The 8,688-nt window shown below is 37.3% G+C and overlaps 1 long non-coding RNA gene across 1 annotated transcript; it reads right to left on the bottom strand.

Annotated features, from left to right (window-relative positions):
* Positions 1–5,273: 5,273 nt before the first annotated feature.
* Positions 5,274–7,887, bottom strand: LOC130455993 (uncharacterized). The gene is made up of 2 exons (XR_008914280.1): positions 7,103–7,887; positions 5,274–6,933 (listed from the first exon to the last, which is right to left on the bottom strand). It is a non-coding gene; the product is annotated as an uncharacterized LOC130455993 (long non-coding RNA).
* Positions 7,888–8,688: the final 801 nt, after the last annotated feature.

Here is an 8,688-nt window from a genome sequence, read left to right as displayed (position 1 = left end):
AGTGGCTCTATGGATAGAGAGCCAGGTCTGGAGCTGAGAGTTCCTAGGTTCAAATCTGACCTCAGACTCTTCCTAGTTATGTGACCCTGGACAAGTCACTTAACCACAAATGCCTAGCCTTTATTACTCTTCTACCTTATAACCAATACCTAGTATTGATTCTAAGATGGAAGGTAAGGGTTTAAAAAAATAATTCATTTATATCTATATAAAGGTTTTAGCTAGTAACAAAAGAGCAGTCAACTTCGAATTCAGTCTGTCTTTGGATGAAGAGATTTAGATAGCCTTGTACATCTTTCAATATGCTAATTTGTTTTGGTTTGTGGTTTGTATTTTAAGCATTATATTGATATTCTTTTTTAAAAAACAATATATCACTTTCCATTGCCTACCTAATAATAGGACCCTTCTTTGTAACTGACAGACACAAGCAAGCAAAATAAATTAGCATTTAAATTATGTCAGGAAATTTATTAATATATTTATTTTTATCAAGATCTTGACAAACATGAACACACTAGGAATGTGAATGACTTACAAGTTTTCTTTGCTAGAATATAAAAAGGCCTCAAAACCTCCCCCAAAACTTCATAATAGTTGATTTTGTATAGAGGAACTGCAGTTTAGTGGAAAAGAGCTCTGTAATTGGAACCAGGAGAGAACTGAGTTTGAATTCCATCCCTGATCTGTGAGCCACCAGGTCCTCACATGGACTCTGATTCTTTGGACTACATTCTCCACTATGACACAGCATCCTTCCTATCCTGGAGGATCACCCTACCTCTAGGATTCCTTCTTCTGATTGTTCAGTTCTTCCTAGAATATGCATTTTAAGAAGAGTGGTCAGGCTAGCTGGGTTTACACCTTCATTCTTTTCTGGGCTACTCTACTGACTCTTCAAACTTGTTTCTCCTTAAGTCCCCAGAGTTGGTACTTCCCTCCTTTTGGGATTCTTTTTAATTTGTGTTCACTTTCCCCATAAAAAAAGTAAGTTCCTTGAGGACAGGGACTGTGCTTTTTTGTTTGTTTGTTTGCTTGTTTTGCATGTAATTATAATTTTAGAGCTTAGGACAATGCCTTGAACAAAGATTTTTAACAAATGCTTATTGCCTTGACTTGTTGATGGTAGCAACCTACCTCACAAGATTGTTGTAAGAAACAGATGAGATAATATATGTAGATCATTTTGCAAATCTCAAGGTGCCATATAAATGTTAATTATTCTAATTATTTATAAAAGCAACTTATTATTAAATATTAAGACTGGTTCTTAATAACACAGTTTAATTGCACTGAATGGATCTAAATTAGCCAAAATCCTAGTGAGGTCAAGATGTATTTTAATCTTCATGCTCATGTAGGTTAAAGCATTTCCTGTTTGGCAGTTACTAATTGTACAAATCACATCAGGTTATCTGTGGAGATTTTGAAACAAGTTCTGGAGTTATTAAATTTGGTACAGATATCAGCAGATTAATTTTATTCAGGATAGTGCATTTATATTGGATACACATCACAGACTTCTGCAGCATGTGGGTCCAGACTCAGCAATTCTGTTTCCTGGTACTCGTTGTTTTCATTATAAATTATTTTAGTGAGGCTTTTAGTAGAAAAAAATATGATAATATTTTACAGTCAACTTAATTTTCCTTTTGCCCATTTTGGATTCGGAAAAAAACAAGTGAGCTGATTTAAGAGTAGGTTACAGTATTTTAAATAGCTTCATGTGCTCTGATAAAGGATACTGAAGGGAGGAGGAAAAGGAAACTATAAGCGAAGAATCCCTCCCTTACTTCCTACATGCATAGTAATCATCATTATTCAGCACAAGAACATGGAATAGGTTATCGTTTATCTGAGTCTGAAGTTCACTTCTGCCACTTACTAATGGTGAGAACTTGTGACAAATTGCAACTTCTCTGGGCCTTAACTTGCTCATCTTTATTTTTCATTTTTATTTTTGGAAACCATTACCTTCTGTCTTAGAATGACAAGAAGGTCACCCAGGTAACATCTATTTCCTGTAGCCACATTGCTAATGGCTTGATTCCCACCAAGAAAACCAACTCTTCAACACAACTTAAAGATCCCTCAAGCAGCCAAGATGATTTTTCTGCTCCCCCCTGATCCTGCTCAAGAGGCTAGAGAATTCACAAAATATGAACTATCTCAGAAACTAAAGAAACATCATATGGAGAAACAGGAAAGTTCTCATTTGAATGAATGAAGGGACATAAAACATTTTGTCATGAAAACCTGGGCCATTAGAGCTGCTTGAATTAAGTGATTACAAGCTGCTTGTTCTAAAAATCTTGTGCTCTTTCCTTAAAGGAATAATACTGTGAGTACCTCAAGATTGTATTCTAGAATGAGGAGCTGTTGTTATTTCAGGGGACTCTCATCTGCTCAGTGTTCTCCAGAGGTTACTTCCTTCACAGCAATTAGGGGCACTTCATTATCAGTTTTGAATAACGAGTCTATCTCCCCAGGTCATAGGCAGAAGAGCAGTAAGGGCTAGGCAATTGGGGGTTAAGTGATTTGCCCAGGGTCACCCAGATAGGAAGTGTTTTAGGTCACATTTGAACCCAGGACCCCCATCTCTGAACCTGGTTCTCAATCCACTGAGCCACCTAACTACCCCAATTCCCTCATCTTTAAAATGAGATTTTTGAATTAGATAGCCTCTAAGTGTCCTTCATACTCTAGAACCATGATCTTTTCATAAATGTGTCCCAGTCATAGCTATGTCTATGTCTTAGATATTCCAGTGAGTAGGCGAAGGAAACTATGGTGATTCACCTGTCACTGTGCCTCCTTCTTTTGGGAATAGTAAGTAAATTCTATCAGTTAGGAGGTAGGAAGAAGTTTTGCCCTGAAATTTGTTTGATTAGAGCCTCTGTTGGGTACAGGATCAAAAAGATCATAGATTTAGAACTAGAAGGGACCTTTAAAGGTCATCTGATCCAATTATTCAAATGAGGAAATTAAGGTTGAGAGGGTTGAGTGATTTGTCCAAGGTCAAACAGAACATAAGGGATAGAGCTTCAAACTCTAAACACAAACTCAAACCTGGATCCTCTATTTCTAAATCTAGAATGTCTTTCTTTCTGTAAAGATGGATGACAATTGCTCAGGAAAAGACATTAGTGAATGGTAGCAATCTGTAAAGATGAAAGCAGTACTTAAATTGAGGAGATCCTGAAGATAACACAGTACAGAAGCACGGATCCTAAAGATATTAAAGGACTTTGCTGGAAGGAAAAGTATTAGGAATATATTCAGGGACATCATTAACAAGGAAATCAACAAGAATTTATTGAGCAATAATTTTATTGAACCATAAAAATGACAAATATGGATAATTCAAAGAAACTTTGGAAGATGTATGAAGTGATACAGAGACAAGTAAGCAGAACCAGGAGAAACATTTATGCACCAATGATCAAAACAAGGTAAAAGGCAACACCACTGAAAGACATCCGTGTTGGAGAGATCTGACTGCAAACACAAAGGCAGTGCACTAACACATGAATGAAGCAGAGGGAAACATCAGTTCCCCTTACTTCCCTTACTTCATAAAAGCTTGATATGAACTGCTTGTAAGGGGATGAAAGAATGCTTCCACTTATTATAAATATAATTTAAGGGTTGTGATCTAAAAATCTAAAATAATTGGTCACCAGGGAAAATCCCAAATAAAATACCCAAGTCAGTCTGGAATTATATGGTAATTTTAATTAATATAGAGGGAAGGGTTTAAGGAGAAGAGGAAAGAGGGTATAGAATTTCTCCTGCCTGGCCTGTGCCAGGGGGACCCAAGATCTCCACTGCTAGGTCTCTGAAGGAGATTAGAGGCTTCTAAGGGGATAAAGTTTAGAAAGTAAAGGAGGGAAAACTCAACCAGAAACTCACCACCGAACCGGACAATAGTTGTAGCCATGCCAAGATCCCAAAAGGCCCAGCACGCTGCCACTGGCCACCTCTCCACCGCCGAAGGTCCTGGAAAGAGCAAACGATGTGAAATATATAGACCTTTTACTCTTGTGTCCCCTTCTCTCAATTTTCAAGTCCACCAATCACATCAGAGGCTTTTGCCCATTCTTTAGTTCTCATCTTCTTTAATTAGATTAATTCTTTTGAGTTATTTAATACTTCTTTGTTAAGTTTATCTTTTGTGAGTTACTTAACCTTTTTGTGATTAATTTAACCAGTTACTTAACACCTTTTTTGTATTAAAATCTTAAAATAGACTTGACTTAAAAGTTCTAGCTTCACTATAAAATAAGAACTAAGTCATTGTTCAATTGGGAGATTACAATTTCATCTTCTCCATAAAGTAATATCTAACTAGGGTGGAGTAATTTAAAGTTCACAATATGGACATTGTTTCTGCAAAGCAGGAAATATCTCCTGGCCTTGATGTACCTAGCTGATGTGTAGCCTAGAGAGAACCCTCATAAGGAGGGCTGGAGACAGCTAAGGAGGGAGGTAGAAGAGGATGAGTAAGGGAGCCTGGCTTACTTGGAATTATTTTAAAGCTATAGGAAATCATGAACAGTGTGAGGCTAACATTTCTCTCTCTTCCTTTTTGCTCTTGGGATAACAACAGATTCTACTTGGTACCTATGGATTATTTCTCTTCTTCTTATGTCTGGAATACTTTCTTTTGAACAAATCATTGTAGGAGTTAAAAAGGCAGTCTCATCATGCTTCCCAATTTGTGTGCCATAAATTTTACCTGAAGAATTTTATCAATTTCTGTCATCAAATAAAAATAGGTGATTTGATTTTTTAATGTATAAATCAAAAGGAATAGTAACAATATGTCACATTTATATTGTTCAGTAACTTTTACAAAGCACTTCACTTTGACATCTTTCGTGAGATAATATCATTCCCATTTGAGGTGAAGAAAATGGGGCTCACATAGACTAAGGGACTTGCGCAAGTTCAGGCAACAAGAAAATGGAAGAGTCAAGATTCAAACAAATGTCAAAGGATCATAGGACATAGAGCTGAAAAGGGCTTTGTCAATTATCTTCTGACTTGAAGCTCAGTGCTCTTTCTACTATGGGTATTATATCCTATATTTCTTCTATGTTTCACTGTATCTGCTGTGTTTTTCTAGAATGTCAATTGAATTGTACTCTTCAGCATGAAAGATTGGATATTATAACATTTTAAATAGTAAATCTTAAGTAAGCATCTCTTGTGTTATCTTGTATTTAGGAACTGAGACTTGGGTTAGATCCATAAAATGAGTAATTTTTCCATAACTATATCACTATGCATTTATTATAAACTCTAGTCATAATTGTAATATAGGATGCCACAAAGAACTTGCCATGAAACTAATACTTTAGTTACAAAAACACTGATTTACATAACCAGATATGCAAACATTATAGATGATATAATGACAAATAATAGAGTTAAGGCAGTAGGAGACAACAAAAGAAATTTTCCCATTTCTAATCAGGGTTGCAGTTTAGGATGAGATAACGTCATAGTTGAGATAAAGGAAAGAAAAGCAAGAGTTTGACATATTTGGGCTTGATGATTAGTTCCAACTATAGTTCAAATGGAGTGGGGGAAACGACTAAAGCAGGTCTTTGCAAAAGAAAACAGATGCAACAGGGAAATGTAAAACCCAACTTCGTTTTTTAAAAAGCCAAGTAAGCACATTCTTAGTCTTGAAAAAGAAAACTTTTGATAATGTTTCCAAAAGGATTTCATTTGATAGCTTAAATACAGTTTGAAGAGAGATTGTTTTCATTTTAGTGTTCCTTTTTGCTCTCCCATCCAACAGACTTTCTTTCTCATATAGACTCTTTTTAGTAATATCATCTGAAGCAAAACCCTGCCTGTATACTGGGGGACAAACAGAGCTCCAGATATTCTTGCCCCATAATCCCACAGTATACTAATGCATTATTCTGCAGGGTGATGTGCCAGTTCATCTGTAAGAGACTGTAAGAATACTTAGCATGCTGATTTTGTATTCTCCAATAGTCAGCATTACATCAAATGAGTCTTTTGAGAGGATCTTGGAGAGCAAGAAACCCATTGCTTACGATTATGGGATTTTTTGACAACCAAGAGGCACATGTCTTTGAATATGTTGGCAACATAAGCTGGCCTAGAAAAGTTCAGAATTAAGGAATAACATAAAAAGGCCCAAAATAAACAGCAAACAAAATTTCTGCAAAATAGATTTTAAATTTGTCTATATATGAATATACACATGTATCATAGGAAATGTATAATGTATACTAAGCATTAATATACAAAGCCATATGCATTCTAAAATATATTAAAGTAATAAAGTATATTTATAATATGTATATTTTCAATACTGAATTATATTTTAAATAATAAGATCATTTCTGTGCATTCTAATGCATATTTTAAGTAATAACGGTGTATTTTCAATAATAAAGTATATTTTCTATGCATTCTAAAGTATATTTTTATAAGTTATACTTTCAGTAATAAGATGTATTTTAAATAAGGTGTATTTTCAATAAAAAGTATATTTTCAATAAGACTTATTTTAAATAAAGTGTATTTTGAATAATAAAGTATATGTTATATGCATTCCAAAGTATATATATTAAATAATATCTTTGCACATGGTCTTCATATCATTGTCTTATTTTAATTTAAATTAAAAATTGTGGCAGTAAATGTTTTATTCCAAGTCTTCAGTAGATGATAGTCTCAGTTGCAAAATTCCCCCAATTTTTGCCTCTCTCCTATATATGTGAAAAAAAGACAGAGCAAGAGGGATGGCTAGCTCTTCAAGCACAATTTTTTGAGGTAAATTTAAACCATTTATAGTTTTCTTCATCCCAGCTGATCATACCAGTTTTATTTTTGCAGATGCGGTGGAAATGGCCAGATTAAGAAAGCTCCAAAATATCGGAAAGAATCCTTTAAAAAAAAAATAGCCATCATTTCAATGATGGAAGGACAATCTTTTTCGCCATTTACATACCACTCTTCCGTGACCCTTCCCCCTCCCTCTACTATCTCTTCCCCACCCCCACTCCCCCTAAAAAAAAATGAGGCCCTCAACATAAACAAGAACCTGGATGTTTACCGTGCTTTGTGCACACCCTCCAGCAGGCCATGGATTCGGACACCCCCTCCCCCGTGGTTCCACAGTTCAGTGGCTTGGCTTAGGTGGGTTTGGAAATGCCGTAGAATGGCTCTTTGTTGATTTTCGCTTGTGCTAGGGCCTAGTGTTGCCGTGAAGCAAAATGCTATTGAATTTGTTCACTCAGGCAGAACACTCAACAGGAAGGAAGGAAGCAGCCATTCTTTCTGGTCCTATTGTCTGACCACCAGGCTTAAGCAATCAAACAGCTCTGTGGCCAGGGCCGGGCGCTCGCAGGCCCGGCTCTTTTCGGGTGGGCGTGGGGGGAGGGGGCGCGGGGACGGAGGGAAGCCCGGCTCCTTCTGGCTTTTACTTTGTTCTTGATACACTCCAACTGCATCTTTTCATGGCTCAGACTCAGGTACCCATTTTCCGGCCCCGGAGAAGAGAAAAGAGAGCTCCAGGCAGACGGAGAAGGGGGTCAGAACGTGCGTGATTTGGAAAGGCAATTAAGTTCTGCCCTGTATTGGGCTGGGCCTCTCGGGCTTTCATTGTAAAGAACCCGCGGCGGCGGCGGCGGCGGCGGCGGCCGGCGCAGCTTTTTAACCAAATCTGTGTTTAGCGTTAGTCAGCGTTCCGGCCTGCGTCCCCATTGAAAGCGATTCCCTGAAGAAAGTGGCTCCGTGCTTAAAGCGCTAACAAAACAGGAACGTGAAAGGATCAGTCCTGCATTTTCATCCTCGTTCTGTCTCGAAACCCAACCTCTAATTTAGAGGGGGTGGGGTGGGGGAGGGGGGGGGGCAATTCCCAGCCACTGCATCGTTTTATAATTTTCCTCTAAAGATCTATAGTGAAATGGTGGCCGTATTCTATTACGTTCAGGATAACCAGTTCTATGAAGAAATATTAATTCTTTCCGAAGGATGCTTTTCAGTTGCCGAGGACTGTTTCAAAATACATTTTTTTCCCCAAAAGGGCTGAAGTTTCACATGGCCCGTCTCCACTGACATGTGATTTTTAGGGAGAAAGAAATCAAGAAGGATCTTTCTAGTTAAATTTGATTAATAGCTTGGAGATGCCTTTCAAATGGCTCTTCCATTTCACTCATGGTGGTTTGAAGATGAACTTTTCACTTTTATGAGGTTAAGCAACTGTTACGCTTAACACAATAATTTATAAATTTCAGTCACAAGCGGCTGCCTAATTTGCCTTTGTAAATGAGTACTTTATGCCACAGTTTGCCTTAAGCAGGAACAAGCGCGGAAGAGGTGTAGATCAGAGGATCCCAGAGCTTAGAGCTGGAAGGGAGCTCACAGGTCATTGAATCCCAGCCCCTCATTTTGCAGATGAAGAGTCTGGCAAGGAACTTGACCTTCTTTTGAAGATGGATGCTTAGACTAGATGATCTTTAAGGTTCAGTAGAGCTCAAAAATTCACATTCTAATAATAGTGAGAGATAGAAGGAGCCTCAAAAACCATCTAGTTCAACTCCATTAAAAATTTAATTTGTATCCTTTATTTTTTATATTACTTCCATTTCTCAGTATAGTCTTCCCTCCTTTCTCTCTGTCTCTATCTCCATCTCTGGC

Source organism: Monodelphis domestica, chromosome 8 (assembly GCF_027887165.1).
Source record: "Monodelphis domestica isolate mMonDom1 chromosome 8, mMonDom1.pri, whole genome shotgun sequence".
NCBI lineage: Eukaryota > Metazoa > Chordata > Mammalia > Didelphimorphia > Didelphidae > Monodelphis > Monodelphis domestica.
The sequence above is the reverse complement of the archived record's forward strand: the minus strand, read 5'-3'. Positions and strand labels throughout refer to the sequence as shown.